General features: G+C 38.3%; 1 protein-coding gene across 1 annotated transcript in view; it reads left to right on the forward strand.

The window, feature by feature from the left end:
• The first annotated feature begins 335 nt into the window (after nt 1-335).
• IL1RAPL1 (interleukin 1 receptor accessory protein like 1) overlaps nt 336-24,416 on the forward strand; it is a 1,415,748-nt gene continuing 1,391,667 nt past the window's right edge. The window contains exon 1 of the mRNA XM_047765736.1: nt 336-1,234. The gene's annotated coding sequence lies outside the window, so the exon portion shown is untranslated. The remainder of the gene's footprint in view (nt 1,235-24,416) is intronic.

The raw sequence follows: 24,416 nt of genomic DNA on the forward strand, positions 1-24,416 counted from the left end.
GGTTATCGACAGCGTGTCAGTTGAGGCGTCGTTTTCGGTACCATTTTGCTTCCTAGAGAAATGGAACCGTAATTGTTAGGTGGCTAACCCAGGACAGGGTAAGCGGCCGCATTTGACAGTCTACTTTTGCCTGGAAGGACAGATTCCCGTTATTCGAGGCCTCTCAGGATCCTTTCCAAAAGATTCCCAGGCTTCACTCCTTCCTCTTCAGTCTTCTAAAAACTAAAACTCGCAAAGCGGTGGCGTTCTGTGGATTGGCTAGTACTAAAATATCCATTGGGTGGCAGTAACACTATCCTCTTTATGACTTGCAGCAAACCAGAGAATGCATTCAATCAAATGAACCGATCTTGTAGAAACACTGGAATCATTTATGCAGTGCAGTCTCTCTTTCTTGTTTTCGCTCCTTCCTCCCTGGGATATTTTGAGTGGATTGTGGCTATTAATCAAGATCTGATATTAGTCGTGGTTTCCTTGTCGTTTTCACTCAGGATTAGCATCATTCAAGGCAAACGCCAAGCTGCCTTTTTTCCCCCACTCTTTTTTTGAAAAATCATTTTTGGGGGCTGCTGAAGAGAGCTAGGACCCAGGAGACACCTTCCCAAACAGCAGGGGTTGTGTGCTTTCACATAGCAGTACTGTACAAGGAAAACCCCGTCGGATCTGTTATTGCGGGATACTTGTGAAATATACATAGGATTCTTCTTATGGCTGCATTCCGGATCTGGAAATTTTACTTGGGGACCAAGAGGATCTGAAAGGCTACATGTACACAGAAGATTTGCCATCAAGACTCCGATTCTTGTCATAGAGCTCACGGACTTCCTCACTTACCGGCCTTTTTTTCCTTCATTTTTTTAAAAAAATTTCTTCCCTCTTTTTCTGCCCTCTCCTCTCTCAGTCTCTCCTTTTCTATCTGCCTCTTCTTTTTTCTCCTAGTTTTCTTTTTTACCCTCCCCTGCTCTGCACCTGGATTGTATCTTCACCAAACAATCGGGCACTTTGAGAACTAACTGGAGGCAGTTTTGTAGGGAAGAGCTGTATGGAATTATTTTCTTTTATGGTGAACTTGGCATTTGTGAATGGGTATCTTGTTCACGATATTAATTGCTAGCAAAAACAAGAAAAAGAACACAGGAGTAAAACGTGGATTTTTCTGAATACGCATTGTGATGACCAGCAATTACCTTGTCAACTGATATCCAGAGGAGAATAATTTAGAAGACTCTTGTGGGTAAGGTCATTTTATATATGCAAACCCATCAGTGGCGTGAGCAAACTTGGGTGCTTGTAATGGGAATGGGTTACTTGGATGATTGCTGCATCGCACTGATGGCTGTGATGTGGCCGTTATTGGCACTGAATGGAATAACTGCAGTTGGGTGTGTTGGTGTGTGTGCGTGCGCGCGTGTGTGTGTGTGTGTGTGTGTGTGTGTGTCTGTATTCTGAGTGTAATTGAAAATAAAGCATCTCTCCCTCCTCCAATTATTTTGATATGGAAGAGTGTCTTGAATTAATTCTGTGTAGACACTCTTTGTTTGGATGCAATATTTGTGGCTCCTGTGTTCTGGAAGGGGTAGCAGCCGTGAAAGGAACACTTACTGAAGAGCCCTATTTCAAATGAAATGAGCTACTCTTTATTCATTAAAAGAAATATGTTTTCAACTCAGTGCAGCATTCTGCTGCATTTCACAGCCGCAATGGGACCAGGGACATCCCACTTGTCAAGTTCTTAAACTTTAAGGCGATAATCATTGTTAATTGTTCTCTAGGTTGTGATTATTGAAGATTATTAAGTACCTTGGGCTACTTTTTTTTTTAATCCACTGGCTTATCATTCGGAATTTTAAAAGAAAAGAAAAGGCTGGAAATGATAAAATAGAGAAGAATAATGTGATATTATTTTCAATATCACCATAAAGCTTTCTTAAGTTCAATTGCCCGGTCATATAATTATTTACCCCATACCCTATATAGCTGAAGCTGCGACCCACGTGCAGGGGAGTCAAAGGTCTGGAAGCAGAGACCATCCTTTTATTGCAATGCAGCCAGCTTTGGAAATGCAGGCTATTACACACTTCCCTTAACCTTAAGTTGAGGATGTGTCCTATCTGCTACATCTATCTTACCCTTTTGGTAAAAAGTTAAGCGACTAGAGCACCAAAGATGCTTAAGCATATTCTGCCTGGGAAATGGGATAAAAAAATCAATATCGATGACGTGGTTCAGTGCACTGTACTGCAATGCTAAAGTCCCATATTCGTTACCTATGAAGAGAGAATGGAGCATTTACATGTTATAAATCTCACCTGGTAGATTGATCTGAAGGGGAGGGGAGAAGATATGTGGATATGAAGGAAGACGGATGGAAGTCGTGTATAATCGGTGATTATGTAACTTCATTACATCAGCGAGCTTCAGTCAACGATAGTGAGATGAAATGATTGTATAGAGAGAGGCTTCACCACCCTGTTAACTTTTGAAGGCTTGTAACAGCTAACAGAGGAGGAGGAGAAGGGCAGCCAGAGATTAGTTCCAAGGGTCCTGTAAACCCTGATCTTTGTGACGAATTTAGCATGAGTTTTCTCATAGTGAGTTTCTGGGGGACAGCAGATCATGTAAGCTTTAGGGCTGGACCAGAGCAATTTTAGCCACACCCGTGGAGAGTCAAAATGAGTCCGCTATGTTTCACAAGTGCCCCATTGAGTAATTGGGACTCATGATCCCAGCCAAGGTCATAGTTCTGTACCCTATGATTGAAATACATGACCCCAACTGAGTAGAAAGTTAAGTCCATTGAAATGAAGACTGTGAATGGAATGACTATTTGAGATCCTCTCTTGCATTTTTTCTGGCAGAGCTTGATGCAGATTTCAGTCTGGTGATTCCCTCAGTAAAAATGATTGCTTCCACACTGTGTAGGAAACGAGTGTTTTGGACCTTTTTCTCTGCCTTGACAACCTCTTTCTGGGCCATTTTAACCCTCTGGGAAAAGAGAAGTTAAAAACCTTCAGGGGTAATGATATCTGGTTAAATTAAAAAATAAATGGTGATGAATTCATTATTAATACAAATCCCAGAAAAAGAAAAAAAAAAGAGCAATCCGTTTTCAAGTTTTACTTATAGAATGGCTGAAAGGACATGTTGCAGCCGCCTGTGAGTTTTACCATGAGATGAGATAAATGTGCTCTGCTCATGGTACAGAGGAGGGAACACTACAGAATAAAATGTCATTTTCCCCTGATGTTTTATTTGGAGCTGTGATTTTCCTTAAAAGAAGATACACATCAGATCCTTTCGGCTTTCTGCTGTTTGAGGATCTGTTTTTCCCTCAAAAGATTATATATTCCTTCAAAATGAAACTCTGCTAATATCCTAACCCTGTTGAATTAAATCATCTCATCTAGTTGTGCTATTTCCTATTTCTCTTTACATTTATTCTACCAAAAAAAAAAAAAAAAAGGTTAAATGACTTTTCTGTCATGGAGATGAGATGATTCTTTCTGCTCCTATGGAGGCAGGTGCAGGATCTCTGACATTCACTAAGTAACTTTGAAAAGATCTGCTTACCTCAAACCAGAATGGTGGAAGGTGGAAGGAAATTTGGAGCTCTGATATTTGAGATGACTTTCTTATTTCTGCAGGACATGCCCAAACATTGATATATTGTGCCAGTGGATTTGGAGGTTTGGTGTTCATATTGTGTATAAAATTGGATGTGAAGTTAACTCCTGATTCCTTCCTTCAGGGGTCAGGGTAGCACTACAGCTGCTTCCAGGCTGTTAGTCTCCAACTATGTGCAGAAATAGTCTGCAGTGGGTTTTCCTGTGCTCCTTATTTTAATATTTTATAAATGACTTCCACAGTTGTTTTCTGACATAAGCCACATGTATGTTACCAAACAAGGCGTATTCTAGAGGTTTTAGTAGCTCAGTAGTGGGAGGAAATAATAGCAGAAAGGAAAAGAAGTCTCTCAAAAAAAAAAAAAAAAAAAAGACACCGGCCATGAAACATACATACGCATGAAATTGCTATCCTTTTACTTGAAGACAATATATTCACATTAGGAGAGATAGTTTCAGTCATTTTAATGGTACTTTATAACCTGTTACTTTCTTTTGGATGAGGATTATGTAACTGAGGCAGGTTATGGCATTTTTCTTAAGTAACTCACAAATCAATAATAAAAAGCTTTGCTTAATAGGAAAGCGTTTAAACGTGAAGGCAGTGAATAGTTTAAACTATAATGTCTATTCTTCTATTTTATTGCCATTTTTTCAGCCCAACATATGTAGTTTGATTAGAAAATATTCAAAAAAAGGAGAAATATCATTTATAAATATGGAAAGCCCTAATTTTGTTTCCTGACCAGTTATTTCAGCAAAAAGTCAGGAGATTTAGCTGATAAGTAATGATAGGATTTCTAAAATTCAAGAACAATTTAAAATGGATTTTTATTTTGTTGGCAATGTATGTGAACACATCATGTTACTGCTAAAATGACAGATAAGATATTTTTTAAAACAACTTTGAGGATTAATTTCAGATTTCTATTTCAGAACCTTTTAGTCTGTTTAATATACACTGAATGCTTGGGATATACTTTGTCTTACAACAAATAAGATCTTTGGTGTTTAGCAAAATCTCGTGTTTTTATAAAGCAGACTAATTTATAATTTGTGGCAACCAAAGCACCCAAGTGTTGATTAATAAGATTTAAAAGTAGCAAGTTTACTGGTAAAGCTCAATCTCTAAAAGCATAATTATAATGGTACCATTGGGACAGCTATAGATAAGGCCGTGTCAGCATTTTTATTATTAAATTCCAATCCTTTTTCCATTAGTTGTATCAGGAATCTCAAAGAGGAAGGAGCGCAGCTCTCTGAGACATCCAGGTATTACAAGATTCAAGGCTGAGTCAGAGGCCCTGAGTTGCACTTAGGCTCTGTCATTTCCTAGCCTTGTGACTTCAGACCCCGCATTTTCCCACTCTGTATTCAGGATAATCATTTAAAAACAATAGAATAATTACATATTGCACTAAAGAAATGAGATTTGTGTCTCAGTGCTTACCAACACGTTATGCCGTAGACATATGGAATTATTATTAGTAAGGGTTCCCCAAAGTTATATGAATTGCACAGTGCATTTTGTTTTCTTGCCCTTTTGTAAATCTTTATAGGCACTTTCTGGTATCAATTACAGTTATCTGGTTGGTACTGTTCAGTAAGTAACACAGACAAAAGCTTTGGTTGCTAACTTTCAATCAGTACTCAATTTTTCCCACAGTATTCATATGGGAATATAGTTGTCTTAAGTAACTAAAAAACAAAAATGTTGCATTTGAATATCATTCAAAGAATGATAACGAATGTTTTTGTGTGTGTTTTAAGTTGATTGCTTTCATCTTTCTTTCTTTCTTAATGCTGCTGAGTACTTAGGTGTTTGTTTAGGGGTACCAAGAATATACAACCAAGGTTCACAAACAAACTTGATGCTACCACTTAAATTGGGTCAGTTGACTTGATCAAAAAGCTACCCTCATACATCACTTTATTAACAAAAGCATAATGTGTTTGAATACTGAGATAGAGGACATAAGAATATAAAGATAATAGGTCTGTTCTGGAATTCACTAGTTGCAATAATTACTAATGTTCTTTAGGGGGAGGCAATCCCCCATGTGTCACTTTTTACACTGCATTTCTTAGTGTTCCTGTATCTTAACACAAATCTCTTTACATATATGAATTTAGGGCACAGTTAGTGATATGACCCTCCATGTATGTTTTTAAGTGGCGATAATCAGGTTAAAGAGTAAGTTTTCATATTTTTGGTTATGGCAGAATTGGAAAGTGGAAAATTAACCCTATAAATAAAAGTTAATATACATGGATCAAAAATAAAGAACTTGCCTGCTATAGAGCAACCTCCCTTTTTTAACTTCCCAGTGTCTTGCTTTTCACATTAAGATTCCCCGGTATTTCTTTGAGATGAATTTGATCATGCCTGCTTATCTGACTTCATTGATACCTATAAATAGCAAGCATTTTCTTGGTTTCCTGTATTTTAAAAATGCACATTCTTCAGGTCTTACAGCAATGCTTCAGATTTGCTCTACCAGATTTACAAAGGAATATTGGAAGATTGTAGACAGCCTTGTTTATTTGACAGATTCTGCTAATCACCTTACAAATATGCTTTCAGTTTTCAGCCAGAGAATGCTACCCTGCAGTATCTTACAGTGCAGAGAGCATTCCATTACAGGCTAACCACATGGCTCGATGGAAGGATATGCCTTTGCTGCTTCCCCTGCCCAGTGACTTAACAATGAAAGATCCTTAATTGATGGGCTTTTTAGGTTTCCCTGTGTTGAAACAATATGCAGGTGCCAAAATTCTAAGACTCCTAAGGCTTTTAGCTTACAGAAGGGATGACTGACTGGCTTGGTGTTGCTTTCCTATCACACAATCTGAAATTGCCAGGCAGTGAATTGTGAATAAAGCAGAGGGGAAAAGCAAAGCACTTTAATATTTTTCTTCTGAAAATCTGCTCTCCCCTGTCGTTGTATTACAACATTAAAAGTAATCTTTTTCATGACAATCTATTCCAAGGGTATGTTATAGTTACCATGTTCATATATATAAAGTACAGTCAATGGGACTAAATGAGCTGTTTTGTTCATGTAAGAGATATAAGTCTAAGAATATATATTTAAGAGTAAAATTAGATTGTATTTTTTAATACTTCTTAAGTCAGGAAATTGTGTGAGGTTGGACTTAACAAAAAAATGAAATGGACTGTGAATTGTGATCATATAATTATAGATTTTCACTCTTTCAATATGTTGATTATGTAGCTAATACTTTATGTGAATTATAATTATAATAAATCACTGTGTGAATAATCATAAAATTATTCATAGTGGTTTATTTTCTCATGGCCTGATCAAAGTGAGTTAATTGGTAGGTTCTTACCCTGTCAACATTTACATGTAATAAAACTGTGACTTAGTATAACAATCTTCATCATTTTCTTGTATAAAGTTCCCCTTTTTAATTGAAAAAAAATTGGAAGACCACTTAATCATAGTTGTAATTTCAGTATCAGTTGAGTGAGAAAATGCCTAATACTACTAACAAAAAATTAATACAAATAAAATATTTTTTAAAGATGAATTAATGTATAGTCACAACAGTCTTTATTATATCTTTGAAATATATTGTTTATCTACATAGGAAACTTGGTGTCTATCACAATTCTAGACTCCTTGGAGTAATTCCCATGGTTCTGGTAAATAGGAGGTCTGTATATCTGAGCCCAAATACTTGCATTTCATATGCACATGAATTATGTTTATGTTACATACAAAATGAAAAGGCTGATGAACATGGTGGTGGAATGTGGATCAAAGGAGTTGGATTTTTGGATGGATGGACTTGGAGTGTCCCATTTCCTAAAAACAGACATTTAAAGATGCAACACAAGTAAATTCACATTCACATTTTGGTGTCAACTATTATATTATAAAATTGTCTAATATTACAAAAATATTTGCATTAAAAAATAAACATTTTTATTGAAGTCAAAATGAAAATGAATTCTTATAAACATAGCCAGAGATGATTACTATGGCCTTGTAAAAGTCTAATGAAATTATATAAAATGTAGCAGTAAAGGATGCCCCATTATATCATTTTAACCAACAAGGAAATTTTGAACCAGAGGAATAAAATTCTGTTTTCAAGATCTCACAATTTATTCCATGAGACATGATTCTAGTTTCTTGATATGACACAAGCCCTCAGTTTAGTATTTTAGTTTCATATGTCCTGATTTTTTATGTGACATATGCACATAATTTTAGTGCATCTAATTTTTTAGCTCATTTTATTGACTTGTGATCACTCACATGGTGCCCCACTCAAAATTTATACACACTGTACTGTTCTTGACCTCATTTGCTTTCTGGAGACACAGGTCACTGATGAAGCCTCCTTGCCTTTTCCATACTGTTGTCTTTCCCATTAGCAGGGATCTGCTCTACGTTGGAGCCCGGCTCTCTTCCTGACTTCCTGCACAGCCCCTCTGGACATCCCTGGCATTTAGAACTGTCATCATACTCTCAGTGTTGCATGTTATCTTCTTGCTTTCTAAGTCCCCCACAAAGGGGTCTTATCAAAATATCTTTTAGTCACATTTTATCTTACTTTGAAAATACGGATTTTCGTATTTCATTTCTTCATCGACAGAGTTCCCCTGTTTATATAGATAATAATAAACCAACTTGGGAATAATGAAGACAGTATTATTTTTATCAAATGTGCCAAGTTATCACCACACAGCTACTAAGGGAAGGAGATACACTTGTGTGTGTGTGTGTGTGTGTGTGTGTATGTGATTTTTGTCAAGGTGTTTAATATATGAATCCTATGCTAAGGGGGAAAAGTTTGCTGCCCTTATATTATAATAGTGACATTTAGAGAGAATATGCCATTAGCCATTAGTTTTTTTCTGATCCAGAAAAAAAAATATCTTCAGTAGACTGCATCGTAGATGTTAAGGTGAGGTGGGGACTGTGGAGGACATACTTTTATTCAGGCTGGGTCTTGGCAGTGCCTTCTGTCTGCCTATCATACCTATTTGAAGAAATGATACTGGCTATGAACACTGTGATATTCCCAGCCTCTCCACCAACTTTATTTCAGAAGGAACACAGCTGGGGGAGCTAAACACAGCAGTAAAAATGGAAAACCGAGAAACTTAGAATGATATCAAGTATTTTGTGTAAACAAAGCTTCGTGTGGCCAAGGGAGAAAATGTGAATGTAACAAATGAATCTGGTGGCTCTCAGTGCTTGGCTTTTGAATATTCCTGTTAAAGCCCCTAATTGTTCTCACCAGGACAGAACTCCGGAATAGTACTCAAGAGACTCCCAGCTCCATAGTGTGCAGAGTAAATGCATCTGAGGGTTCTTTAGAGGGGTGGGCTCTGCTGCTTTCCCTTGTCGGGGTTCTCCTCCAGGGCCCAGAATAGCACCATCACAAAGCTTACTGCTCTGTCAGTGGGTGTGCTGCTTTCCAGGAGGGAGCCAGGAGGGAACCACTTAGCTTAGCTGCAGGAGGCCAGTGCCTGTTGGATTTCATATTTCCAGGGCCAGGCACTGTGCTGGGCATATAGTAGGTTATCAGTATATCAGTGTTACATGAATGAACCCTTAAGTATTTAGTGACAGTAGATCAGCTTTTAGTGTTCTCCTACACTCATGCTGCATTGTAAACTGAGACAAATACTGCTGATTGAAGAAAGTGAAAGAAATTTAGTAATAAGTGAGAGAGGATTAATACTAAGTAGTTTGCAACCTAAAAATAGAGGGAGAACAAATGGCCAAACCTTCCTTCCTTATTTCCTCCCTCCCTCCTTCCCTCCTTCCTTACTTCCACTGCTTTCTCCTTCCTTCCCTCCCCCTTTCTTCCTGCTACTTCCACCATAGATATTTGAGCACCTTCAGTGTGCAGGGCACTAAAAGAGGGCCTGCAAGAATACAGGGATGAATGATGCCATATGTCTGGACCCAAACAAGGTTAGTTAGGGGTAGGAGTGATTATCAAAATCCTATATAATTATAATTCAAGGTTATCTGCTATGTAGGAGTGATTATCAAAATCCTATATAATTATAATTCAAGGTTATCTTCTAAGAGAGGTGTCAAGTATGGTACAGGCTCAAGGAAGGGTCATCACACAAGCACTTGGAGGAATTAGGAGAGGCTTAGTAAAGGAGGGGGATTTGTGTTAGACTTTGAGGGATTCCCATTGGTAGGGAGAAGGTATTACATTTCAGGCAGAGGGAAGCTCAGGAACAAAGCTCTTGTAAGCACGAGCAAGTGTATTCAGCAGAAAGCCCACCTTCTACTTTGCTCAGAGGATGGGGTGTGCCATACAGAAGGTAAGAAGATCAGGGGGAGCCCCAAGTCTCCAGGTCTGGCAGACAGGAGCCAATGGAATGAGGTTTGATGAGCATAAGGAAAACAAGACATATAATTACCTACTCAGATTTATGCTTTAGGAAGAAATGGAACAAAATAAGAGTCTGTATCTCCAGAGTATTTTGATTCCCAGTTTTGTGAATTTCCCAAAGACTCCTCCTGAATTCCATCTTCATTCCAAATGTCTTCATGTTGAGCTTCTGGTCTCACATCCATCATGGGCTCTCTTCATTTCCTTTCTTCTTTCCTCCTAAGACTAGACCACTGTTAGCCGCGTGCTACATAAATACAGAGGCCAACGTTTACAAGTACCGCAGAAGGCAACATTCTGCAATGAGACTTGTTCAGACTATCTTTGCTTAGTTGTGTTAGAAAGTTGCCACCCATCCTAGCAAAAATGCTATGGTTTAAATGTAACTCTTCAATAAGAACGTTTACAGTTTCTCTCTTTATGATGATGGCAATAGCAAAGTAACCCAAAAGGGGCAATTCAGTTGAGAGGAAGAAGTGGCAGAAGGCAGTTGGAGAAAAAAGGAAAAAGCAAAGTGTTACACATAATGTAACGGCAAGGTGGAAATAGAAATTCCAAAATGTTTTTATATTAAGATTACATACAAAAAGTATGTTGCTTTAGAATATACGTTCAATAATAAAAAAAACAGGATTTATCCCTAGCATATGTAAACTTTTGTGTTAACCAGCAATAAATATAACAATTTTGAATTATAGCTGGAAATCAAAAGTGAGTCTCCTAAAATTAAGAAAAAACCCTCATTTTAGTGGAGTTTGAATTCTCTCCTTATCAAATATTTTGTCTATATTTCTAATAAGTAGAACAAAAGGCACCAGTAGGGATGATTGTTTTTTCCTTACTTTTTCTGATTTACTCCATATTGGAAATTCTAGCAAGTTGGGAAATAGCCAAACATTGAAGATAAACTGGAAAGGAATGCGACTTACTTAGGCACAAGCTAAATATTAAGTGCTTGATCATTAGACTTCAACTAGAAGAACAAGTTGCATAATCTAGCTGTTGTCAAAACTCACCTCCTTAGCCCTGAGGATTCTGATTCAATGGAGGAACGGAGCACAGGAATTTATACTTTTAAAAACTTTTGAGGTCACTGGGAGCACCAAGGTGTGCCTGGAGAGGGCTTTAGCAGAACACTTTTGATCTCTGTCAGTATTTCCTTCCCCTTTCTAACATATCTTACCATGGACATTGAATGCTTCCTCAGTATTCTCAAAGTACCCTACCAACCCAGCTTTAACTTTTGAGTTTGAAGCCCCTTTCAACCACAGTGGCACAGGCTAAGATCCTCATATGCTCAAATTCTGTGTGCTGCAATAGACATGACTCACATGATTTTTGTGCAGGAATTGTGGCTTATGCTGGCCCTTGATAACTACTGTTCCTCAGTCCTATTAAATTAGCAGAATTGCTCCTTTCAATATGCATTTTAATTGATTAATTCCATGTGAATGAATAAGAAATGCTGTTTGAGAGCCTTGTCTTTTGTAAGGATTGTGCTTAGGATGGGCTAAAGATGTTAAAGTTCTTGCCATCAAAAGAACACATGTGGGGAAGACACGTGTGTTCCGTTGGTTTCCCTGGAAAGGGAAGGTTTCCTTGCTTCTGAAACTGATGGCAGCATGCTTGCAACTCTAGTCTTTGCAGATCCTACAGGCTCTTCAAATTTTTCCAAAATTAACTCAAGTGTAGGGACTTTCTTATTCCCATATTAGGCAGTCACTGGCTATGGGCTTCCCCTTGGGAGGGGGGTATAATCTTGAGCAAGATATCTTCCTGCAGCTGCTGAGGGCAGAGCCCAGTGAAGGACTCAGCTATGAGCCATCAGCTGTAGGATGGGTACATTGGCCATGAGAGGGGGATGGAAGGAATTTGGAAGCTCCGACTAAGACATTTTTTTCCTATCTCCCTTGAAGCATGCTGCAATGATTCCTTAGGAAATACTGGGAACTCTTAAATACTTTTTTAAAGGGATAAAGACACTAAATATTACTGAGTACAAGGCTTTGCTTCCTGTAGTTACGTTTCAGAGAATGTGGTTTTCTGAGGAATGTAGTTGAATCTATATTATAATTACTCCTGTTAGAAGCTACCAGACCATCAGTATTTAATGAGCATCTCCTATGTATCCTGGACTTCAATAGGGAGAAAGGAGGAAGTCAAAAATTGAGGCCCACAGTGCTTACATATGACTGATTTTTCTTTGGTGGTTATGTGCTTGATTCTAAAGTTAAGGGGAGGAGTTGGTAGGAGGTCAGGGCAGGAGCAAGAAAATGGAGCAGAGTAGTAGTAGGACCAAGTTCTATGATTTCCATAGATAATAAGAGAGTTGTTTGGGTTGTGTTGGACAAGGCTGTAAGGATAGTGAAATTTGGCAGAAGGCAAGAATTGATGAAATGAGTGGTAGTTAAATGATGACTTTAGTAGAGAGCAGACAGATTGAAAGCAGTCAATGATTTGGATAGGAGGGGTGGGGGTGCTAATTTAGAATATGATGAATTTGAAATCATAGGAATAATATATCCAGGAGTTCAATTTTCACTGAAAGGAAGAGTTTTATATAATACTAATCATTTTTCTGTTATTGAAAATATTACTTTTTTCCTTGTGAAGGAAAGTGCCATTCCTTTGTATTTTTAAATACTTTCTTCAGCCCTAGTGAGGTGAGAGGAGCCACATCTGTTTTTCATTTCCTATAAAGGTGTTCAATCAAGTTGAATATGCTGAGACTATGTGTGCCAGTGTTTTTTTTTTTTTTTTTTGAACAGGTGGCTTCATCAAAAGGGGCAACCATTTATCAAATCATAGAAAATTTGAATATGAATGACCTTAGTCCACCTCCTTGGAGATATATAAAATCTCTCTACTATAACTCAAATAATTATCCATTAACTGATGTTCACTTTAATAAAAAACTGCTCTGACAATTTTTCCCCTCACTTGACCTGACTTTTGACTAGATGGTCAACACTATTCAGTTCAGCAAATCCTCCCAGATTATCTAATTTCTCCCTGCTAAATGCAAGCACAAGGTTAGAAAGAATTCACTCATTGTCAAAGCCATTAAAGATGTATGCTACTAAGTATTTTAAAAGATTTGTCTTAAAAAAAGGGGGGTTCTTAGCACTACCACTGCGCCTGCTCTAAAATGGTTGACCCATTCTTTCTCTGATCCTGGCATGACTTTTGTATTAAAACAAAGTTTTTGGGAGTTCCCCTTGTGGCTGAGTGGGTTAAGAACCCTAGTAGTCTCTGTGAGGATGTGGGCTCGATCCCTGACCTCACTCCGTGGGTTAAGGGTTCCGCATTGCTACAAGTTGTGATGTAAGTCACAGGTGCAGCTCAGATCTGGTTTTGCCCTGGCTGTGGCCAAGGTCAAAGCTCCAGCTCCGATTCTACCCCTAGCCTGGGAACTTCCATATGCTGCAGGTGTAGCCGTAAAAAGAAAAAAGAAAAATTTTATGGTATTTTTAAAAGACCAAGAGCACAATGAAGGTAATATTCCTTTTCCATTACAATATTCCCCTTGTGATTATAGAGGTACATGCTTTATTTTTTCAAATACACATTAGTAAGCTTATTAAGGAGATTTCAACATCTCTATGTATTCATTTTGTGTTTTTTTCATTAAATATAACTTCACGTCTTCACACTCACGGTGTTCTGTTTTCACTGTTTACATCACGTTATTTGTGCCCAGAATACTTTTTCTTTATCTTCATAGACCTGAGTAAATTGATTTTAGCTTTGCCACACAGAGTGTCACATCTTCTAAAGTGGGTAAGTCAGGATATTTTAAATTTCCTACTCAAGAGCTATGCAGATGGTATGGAAGATGAGTGATACCTATTGGAACAGACTGTGTATTAGGAGGTATTTAAGCTTCCTTTATATTTGTAAGTAAAAAAAAAAAAAGAAATAATTACTATTTCCTATTTCCAAGTTAAAATCAGTGTTAATTCCTTAAGATCTTAATCAGAGAAGGTATGGGTTACTGCTCTAGGTATCTTCCTTGGACTCTCCCAGTTTCCTGGAATCAGAGCTTCAAATCCTAGTAGATCTACACTCATCCTTTATTAGTTCTAGCCCAATCTTACTAGTCTTATTTTTAGTTATAATGTTACTATGGCTATGATTACAAAAATATAAAAAGAATATATATGATAAAGCCTCATCTTGTGGCTTTAGCTCAGATTTTGAAACCTGAAGGATATTAAGAAAATTGAGAATTCAGTTTAATATTTACTTAAGTCACTGAAGTTAAATAGACCTACCTGAGAAGTCCCTGCCAGCCTGAGAAAGAATTACACCACCCAAAATGTGTATTTATGTATATACAAAATTTCCTTTTTGAGATTCTCAAAGGGTAATTGGAAATTATTTAATACTGAAAGACAGTCTCTTGGAAAAACTGGTTTGTATGAGACCTATTCTAATTTCACTTTGAGAATATTCAAGTGTGGGGTAACTTAGGACAGTGCACAAAATGTGTTGAATTTTAACCTCAGTGTCCAATCAAAAAAGAACCATGTAGACCAGGACACTGACCACTGAAAGTAATAACCAAGGACCATGAGGCTCCTGGCAATACTGTGAGGTATATGGATTTTGCCTATGATGCACTTCAGCCTTCAGTTTAAGTAACTTTCTACTTTACTTGCTTTCCAAGTGCTCACTGAAATAACTCTGATTTCTGAATGCTAAGTGTTCCCCATGACAGAGAAGACTGTTTTTCTTAGGAATATTGTGTGCTCTCGAGCCGCAACTAGCCATGTGTTTTTTCTCATCAAATTTACCATTTTAAAAAACTTACTTCTATGTGTCTCCACCATTTGAATGTGAGGCTGAGTGGACAGGACTTTGTCTGTCTGGTTCACCACATATTTTTGGTGCCTAGCCATAGGCTATAATATGACTCAGTAATTATCCAAGGGAGGAAGGACGGGAGGGAGGCAGGCAGGCAGAAAGGCAAGATCTCCCAAGGTGTCCTGGTCTCAGCAAGATAATAGGAGAAAGAGGAATTTAATGAAATAACATAGTTAGCCCAGCTTGGTTGACATAAGGCATTAGCATTGCAAAGGTTTTGTTCATGAAGCAGTATTATTTATATACTATATAATGTCTACTCCATCCCTCAGGTCAGAATATAGGCCCATCATATGCCCAAACTACCAGGTCAGTCAGTAAAATACCCAGGATGCCAAGCTTGGAGCTTAGAACCTGTAGCCAAAGGTTTTGGTTACATCAATAATGCAAAAAAACAATGTTTAAGGACCATTAATCTGACAATAATTTTTAAGGTGAGCAAAGCAAGAATAGAATGAATGGAACCTATATTTAGGCAGCTACTGTAGTTTCATAAGTTACAAGATGATAAAACATACTTTTTAGCCTCATAGCTTTTATTCTCTACAATTTTTTGCCTGCATAGAAGTATTCATTAAGAAAAAGCTTTTTAAAAAACACTGAATTTTTCATTTTTATTCTCCTTCCTATGTGGGTTTTTTTTTTTTTTTTTTTTTTGGCAGTGCCAGCACCATGCGGAAATTCCCAGGCCAGGGTTCCAACCCCAACCACAGCTTTGACAATGCTGAGTCCTCGCCCACTAGGCCACCAGGGAACTCCCACTCTCCTTGCTATTATGAATATCCTTCTCCTGATTGCAGAAGATATTACGATATACCAGACTTGACATTAGGACCAAGGTACACCTGAGTTCCAGTTTTTGCTTTAGTATTTATTAGTTATCTAATCTTTGACAGGTCATTTAGTCATTTCAGAGTTTTGGTTTCCAGATCTCTAAAGAGAAAAGAATGCCTACTTTGTGAATTTTTGGGAAAAGTGAAAATAACATTTGTAAATGATATAGTGCAATGCTTGAGAAATAATAGCCACACAATCCCCGGTAATCCTTGTTATTGTTTTTATGTGTTATATTGTTAAAATATAGCCATTAAGAACATTCTTTAGTTTTCTCACTATACCCAAAAGTCAGTTTTCTATCCTTATCTCAATTAATCCATGAGCAGCATTTGTAAAATGGAGCATTCCTTCTCCTTAGTCCATTTTCTTCACTTGGCTTTTAGATAACACCAGCTCTTGGTTTAACTTCTTTTGCATTGGTTGCTCCTTTTCGATTTCCTTTGCCAGTCTCTTCTTTCTTCACATTGGAATGTCCTATGATTCAACTCTTGGTTATCTTCTTAGTCTACACTCATCCCTTAGTGATTTCATCCACTTACATGGCTGTAAGTACTATTGCTATCACTTCCTCCTAAATTTATACCCCCATCTTGGTTTTTCTCCTGAACTCCAAATACATATGTCCACCTGGACATTTGTTACTTACCTTGTCCAAAAATGAACTTATCTTTTCCCATCCAAATCTACTCCACTTAGTTTTCCTATCTCATTTAATGTCAGTTTTATCCCTCCATTTTTTTCAGTCCAAAAATCTTGAAATCATCCGTCATTCCTCTCCCTCTCTCGCCCACCATATCCAGTGTGTTATCATGCCCCTTTGGTACTATTTTCACACATATCCAGAATGTAACCACTTCTCATTGCCTCTACTCCTATTGCCTTTGTTGGAGGCTCTGCCGTATCTTTCCTCCAAACTCTCTCTGCCATTGCTGTCTGCAACCGGCTCTCCATACAGAAGCTACAGTTTTCCTTTGACAATGGATGTCAGGTCAGGTCACTCTGTTGTTCAAAGATCTGCAAAGATTGCTGGTTTTACAGAGAGTAAAAGCAAAATACTTACCATGGCCTAGAGATACTGACCTACATCACTTTTTTGACTTCATTTCCCCTGCTCATCCAGCCATTTCTCAATTTCTTTTACCCTCCATCCTCAACTTGCTATCCTTTGAACACGATAGTTGAATCCTTGCCTTAGGCCCTTTGCACTGACTGTTTGCTTTATGTGGAGCATTATTTCCCAGAAGTCTCAAGGCTGACTTTCTCACCTCCATTATTTTTGGCTTTGATGTGTCATTTTGGCATTTATGTGTCATCTTCTCCATGAGACCTACTCTGACCACACTCTCTAAAATGGCAACACACCCACCTCAACACTCCTTATTGCCTTATTCACTTCCACTTTTTAATTCTTTTAGATATCTCCTACCTTCTAACATTTTGCCTACATTACTCCTTTATTATGCTTATAGGTTATTGTTAAAGTTTTAACTCCATAAGAGCAGGAATCTTTGTTTAGTTCACTGAGGTATCCCAAGCACCAAGAAAGGTGTAAATATGATAAAAGTTTGTTAAATGAATAAATAAATATATATATATATATTGTCTTTTTGCCTTTTCGCCTTTTCTAGGGCCGCTCCTGTGGCATATGGAGGTTCCCAGGCTAGGGGTCGGATCGGAACTGTAGCTGCCCAGCCCATGCCAGAACCACAGCAACGCGGGATCCGAGCCGCGTCTGCAACCTACACCATAGCTTACGGCAATGCCAGATCCTTAACCCACTGAGCAAGGCCAGGGATCGAACCCACAACCTCATGGTTCCTAGTTGGATTCGTTAACCACTGAGCCACGACAGGAACTCCAAAATGAATAAATATTTTATAAAATAGAGATAATTTTTTGTACCTAGTGATACTGTTGTGAAGATTTAAATAGGATGATGCATTTAAAGTATTTTATCACTGGGCCTGACACATATTAGGGGCTTAATTAATGGTGGCTATTATTAAGTGTCATGGCAGGTAACTCACATGATATGTAATAGAAATCAAAAGTATTATGTCACAAACTCTTTCAAATTAAAATTTCACTAATTAGCTCCATGGGAAAAGAATATATGCTCTAGAGATAGACAAACATGTCCTATTTTACCATATTCATCTAGTAATAGTTGATGGCTCACATGTGTCAGTGAAATCAATCAACATGATTTTTCTTTAATTTATATCAATTAAACTTGGTGTAATTTAAAAAGTTACTGGTAATTAAATATCCTCTAACATGGAAAATTTTTAAAAAACTGCAATAAGATTATTGAGAATACCTCAAGAGTTAAAGAGCTGACAAAACATGACACTCCTACTATGCATTTTAATGAATAACTGCTTTTCTTTTTTCTTTTCTGTTTGTTTTTAGGGCCGCACCTGTGGCATCTGGAGGTTCTCAGGCTAGGAGTCAAGTTGGAGCTGTAGCTGACGGCCTATGCCACAGCAACGCAGGATCCGAGCTGCATCTGTGACCTATGCCACAGCTCACGGCAACGCCAGATCATTAACCCACTGAGCAAGGCCAGTGATCAAACCTGCATCCTCATGGATGCTAGTCAGATTTGCTAACCGCTGAGCCACTATGGGAATGCCTCTTTTTTCTTTTTTGTAGATTCCAGTAACAGTTTGGATTGTTCAATATTTTTAAGTTTTTTGGTTCTTTTTCACGTTTTTAAATAGGAAAAATAATTGTAGTGTATTTTTAGGTGTATCACAAATGTAGGTTTTGGTGTACGGGATTCAATAGAAAATATTTTTCTATTTTTATTTGTGAAAGCACAGAAAAATAGTTATAACTGGAAGCCTTTTGTAAGTCAAAACAAAAAGTATTATTTCTGACTATTGAATAGATGTTATCATTTTGTCTCTTTCCCAATCATCAGTTGCCTATTCTAATAAAATACATTCATTTTCTTATATTTAATTCATATAGCTTAGTCTTGTCTAGAAAATTTACAAATGTTTTCCTGCCTGCCAAGCCTTGTGTAATTACATTAGATGACAGCATATACCCATAGTTTATTCTGTGGATCTCTGGCTATAGATACAGAGACTTACATTACGTCAAAGGTGAATGGCACACATATATTTTTATTTTTCTGTTAAAAATATTTTAAAACTGTTGACTTTGGAATTTACTAAACAGTCAGTTTGTGAAGAAATCTCCTGCCATTTCTTCTCATTCTTTCATTCTCCTGGGTGTTCTTCATAGAACATCATTTCATCTCTCCAAGCTTGATATATTCAGATTTTCACCTCTTCCTGCTAAAGTTCTTTAATATTTTTACTACCAGAAAGAGAGTCAGGAATGGAAAAAGGAGGAGGAAAGAGAAGAATGGCAAACTTCATGTTATTGTTGCCTGGGTACTACCTTAGATCTAAACACTGTAAGTTTTCTCTTAACAAAAAAGAACCACTTTTTCTAACGTTTTTATTGCCACTCGTGCCTACTTCACTTTGTTACTCCTCTGCTGGTTGTGGGTGGAAGGAGTTTGACTATTTCAGAATAGTTACTGGTGGGTGGGTTCAAGAATCTCTAGTGGGTTGAGAAAAAAGCCATGTTTATATAGATAGTGATCCTTCTATTAAAATCCTGAGAGTGAGTAATATTTAATGGCTGTGTTCACCACGCACATAGCAGAGTCCATCTGTACAGGAACCAACAGTATCTGAAGAGAATTCCATGGGAGCTTTGGATTCCTGCAAAGGGTTTGCATGCATGCATTTTAACCTCCAAAATTTGATTTTGTTACTTGGTAGACACAGCTTCTTTCCAGGGCATGACATGGGCCTGAATGCCTAGGGGTCTGTACAACAAACTGTGAATCTGTCAAGACATAGCTTTCCTACTTCAGCACATCAAAGCACACAGCTTGGGGCCTTTGGGTATTTTTTTTTTTTTTTTTTCTTTTCGACTGCCTCCACGGCATGTGGAAGCTCCTGGACCAGGGACTGAACTGCACCACAGCAATGACAACACCAGATCTTTACCTTTCTGAGCCACTAGAGAACTCCAGGGCCTTGGGTACATTGCTTTGACTATAGAGGTATTACATTTATGTTGATTGGCTTTATATTGAGATTAGCTATGGTAGTCACATGATCTACATAGATGCCAACTGAGTACATTCTCTTCTTTGATTTTGAAGTCCAGTATTTTTATATTTTGAAATATGGAACTGCTTTAGACCAGTGAAGCTATGTACACATTGAAAGCACCATTAAACTTAGAGAACATTTCCTGTGTGGCCAGGCCATCAGAAATAACCAGCCTTTCAAAACAAGATTTTTGCTAGTTGTTCCTGAAAGACCACTTGTCTTAAAGTGATATTTAGATTATAATAAATTGTAAATAGATATAATTGTATTCTCATTTTCTGTCTTTTCTGTACTCAAGAGAATGTCTTACCTTAATCTTTACCACTTACTTTAATCTTCAGAGATTGAGTAATCACTGCTGTTTACGACCTACTGTATTAAAACAATACTACTATCAAAGCATGGGATTTGCGTAGCAACAAAATGTGTACAGCTGAATCATAACTTTTGTAAGCAAAGAGCCAGTAGTCAAGTTACCTATATTGTTTTGTAATTATCATTCAAAAACTCAACATATGACGACAATTAAAAGTCTAAATGATTTGAGATAAGAGAACCCATTTAAAAGAACATTTACTTTCATTTTATTGGCAAGTTTAAGACCGACATTTAAAAGCCCAAAAATGGACATAATTTAGGATGTGCATTTTAATGAAGAAAGTAGAGAAAATGCTAACTGATTTGGAAATAGATGTATATCTTTTTAACTTCTATAAGTGATGCAACTCTGTAAGTGCTGATTTTTTTTCTTGTTGTTTAAAGAATGAAATCAAGTTATATGTAATGAACAGTACCAAATTCACACTGGCATTAAGATGTGAGTGTTTTAAATAAGTGACATTTTAATTTGAAATTTTGAATCTAATATAAAATGCAAGTTGCAATAGTCCTTAATGTAGGAAAGGGGAAAAATGTAGTGATTGAGTTTGTGAAAATTGTAAATTGGGCACATCTAGCCAGCTGCAGTGATGAACAAGGCTTCCTTTATTATTGCTTCAAGAAAAGCTATTGAGTGGCTAGCACAAAGTAGCTGCTTGAATGCGGGAATATCCAATATCCCTTTGAGAGGCGTATTTGATTATACTATTTCCCTCTACCCTCTTGTTTCTAGCTCTCCAAGTTCCACAAAAAGTCCCCATGATCACTGTTGTTGTTATCCTTGGTGCTGTTTTTTGATCCCTAGGTGATGCTGCTGACAACTACTGTTATCTATGTAAAACGATCTTTATCAGTGTCTAACTTCATACCTGACCCTGTTCCTTTGTTTAAAATCCTCCCATAAGTCCTTGGTGCTTACAGGATTAACTATAAAAGGGTTAGCCTGACAAGTATTTTTTTACAGTCTGGTTCAAGAATTCTTTTTTAGCTTCACTTCACACTCTAGTCCAAATGGCTTCTCAGCATGCATATTCTTTCCTCAGTGCTGAATACACACACACACACCCTCTAGTACCGGCCTTCCCACTAATTTCTGCCTGGAAAACTCTTACTCATCCTTCAATACCCGTCTCAGTTGTCTCTTCTGTTAAGCCTTCCTCAGCTTCCCCAGTAGAGTGTTACCCTACACTCCCAATGATCAGAATACAAATTCCTAGTAAAGCACTTATTTTACTGTAATTAGTTTATCTGTCTCTCCTGTTAGAATGGAAGCCTCAGAAAGGCCTGAGGCATCTCTGAAAAGACTGGCTCAGAAGAGTGCTCATCATAATAGATCCCAATGAATAGCTGATTTATCAAATGGATCTTCACTTGTGGATTTTGCACAAACTATAGTTGTGGATGCCAATTCAATGTGCAGAGCTGGAAGCTGTTTGCAGCTCTTTCAGTCAGTTTTATGGTCTGCCAACACATTCTTGGTTGTTGTACACCCCTCACTGATAGGATTTTTCCCAACAGTACTTGGCTTGATTACAGTGTTCACAATTGTTTTTAATCATGTCTCTCCCCCCACCCCAGCTCAACTTTCATTCTCTTGGTTCCTGTACAGCTGGCTGCTAGGACATCCTGTTGTTACCCATTCCCCTCCTGTGCCTTGCCCATCCAAGTAACTTTGTGACAAAATAGGCTAGGAGATAGGCCAGTTTCTAGCATCTTGTTGCTAGTGATCCTGTATTACAGTAAGCATTTGAGTGGCAAACCTGGGCATACTGCCACAGCCAGCAGTGAAGGTGAATGCATTCCAGTGCCGTTAAGGATAAAGGCATGGAAGTAAATCCATGCAGGATCGACTTTGTCAGTGCTCTCTAATAAAGGAGATTGTACATGCAAAGTACACTGGTAGCAGTGAGTATTGCTTTGTTACTTACAGTTCTAGATAAAAGAACACCAGTATTCTTCACCTGAATTGCTATTTTAGCAAAAAGCTGATGTTAGCGGAAAGCACTGTATCATCAGTATATATGTTGTCTGGCTCTGCTCAGTGCCAGATAGCTGAAGGGTATATGGTCCTACAGGTTAGTGCTTCTCCAACTTGAATTGCATTGGAATCACCCAGGGGATTTTGATTCCATTGTTCTGGGATAGAGCCAAGATTCTGCATTTCTAAACTCTCAGGTGATACCCTGGTACCCATAGTGCTGCCCTGAGGACTCCACATTGAGCAGCATAGATGTAGAGGGGAGAGTGAGCTCTTTAAAAGACAGTGGTGGCTGCTGGGCCAGCCGTGTTTATGTTGGGTACTTCAACAATGCCACAGGACAATAAGTGCCCTCCCTAACACAATATTCAACCAGTGCTCCTGTCACCACATCATGTTAATGCAGGTTGTTACTGATGATGGAAGCATCTCTGACTTCTCCCTCACACAGGGCTCTTTGTGGAGAAAAGAAGAGGTTGGCTACCCTACCACATCTTTGATCAACGTGATTTAGTACATTAAAAAAAAAAACCAAAATAAATCACTCTCATGGTTTGAATGTCTCTGCTGCAGAGGAAGTGAAGTTCAATGGCCAAGAGCTTAGGGGTTCTGGTGAACTTCCACAAGGTCGACTTTTTCCACCTAACTCTCTGAGAGGGCAGTAGTAGGCCTAGGATTTAGTGAGCTCCTGCCGTAGGGAAATGCTGTGTCTCAGGGGCTGGAGGTTTGAAGAATCCTAAAACATAATCTCTTCCCTGAAGGAGTTTACCAATTATTCCATTAAAGGATCAGCTTTTTGAGGGCAAGGTTATGCCTTATTTGTTATTATATTCACAGAAGTACACAGTTAGTAACTGCTTATTAACCAAAACGCTCCTAAAACACTAACATAAGGAGAATAGATTGTTAAAGATAAATCATGACTCACATTTACAACATAGTTAGTAGAGTTTCAAGTGGCATTTACGTGCCACCTTTAGTCTGTAAATCAGAGTTTCCTAGTCCTGCTTTAAAGACATAAGTGTGGCCCTGGGTTAAGGGCCCTATGAGCACCAGTAGCGCTCTGCTTGTCAAACCACAAAGGGCACCCTGGACTTTTCATTCTGTTTCTATGTGTAATATGATATATACTGAATAGCCACTAAATTTGGCCATACAGGAAAACTTCTCATAATAGACATGAGAGAAGGAAGCAGGTAGCTGTAGAACATGAGGTAGAATGCTGTAAGGGCCAGAAAAGTGAAACAGAGATGATGTAGTGGTCAGCCAACAGCCCATGGCCTCAATCCAGCCCACCACCTGTTTTTGTAAATAAAGTTTTATTGGACCACAGGCATGTCCATTCATATTATCAATGTCTGCTTTCATGGAACAACTGTGGAGTGGAGGAGTTGTATGATTTGCAGAACCCAAACTCTATCCCCGTAAGAAAAAGTCTGCTCCCCTTAGAACTAAGAATTAGGTGCATTTCTTTCTTTCTGTTTCTCCAGCTTTATTGAGGTAGAGTTGACACATGCATTGTGTGAGTTTAAGGTGCACTCATATTTGTGGGTTTAGGGCTACATGTCAGAATAAAAGAGGCCTTCCAGCTATGGCCCACCACTCTACTGTTCCCACTGCTGGCTCTCTCCTGCTCTTTGATGTGCCTTCTACACATTTGTTCATATCCAAGTTCCATTCACCCTCCCCACATCCCTGTCCCACAAACACCTGTACCTTGACCCTCCTTCAAGGATAGACGTACACCCACGAGCATCCTGAGGTATGGCCTCAGAAAGTCAACCAAAGAAAATGCCCACTGAGGCCCTAATAGTAGTAGAAGAGACCAACCAGGGCCTGCTGAGCAGGACATTTTAAGTTTGGGGTTACAGACATGTTATGGAAGTTTGGAGACAAGGGTTATGAGTATGCACATACCTCCCTGGATACCCTAGATTCCTGGCCCCATGGACAGTGGCAGGGCAGGAACAGGGCCAGAGACAGACCCTGTCAAGGGAAGGATAGGGAAGAGGTCTCTATGCCTGGTCTAAGGCTGATAGTGCTAAAGAGTCTCATTTATTTTTCTTTATTTATTTTTGCTTGTAACTATGGCATGTGGAATTTCCTGGGCCGGGGATTAAACCTATGCTTCAGTTGCAGCCTGCAGCATAGCTGCAGCAACAGGGATCCTTACCCCCATGCTACTCTGCAAGGGAA

Source organism: Phacochoerus africanus, chromosome X (assembly GCF_016906955.1).
Source record: "Phacochoerus africanus isolate WHEZ1 chromosome X, ROS_Pafr_v1, whole genome shotgun sequence".
NCBI classification, from domain to species: Eukaryota; Metazoa; Chordata; class Mammalia; order Artiodactyla; family Suidae; genus Phacochoerus; species Phacochoerus africanus.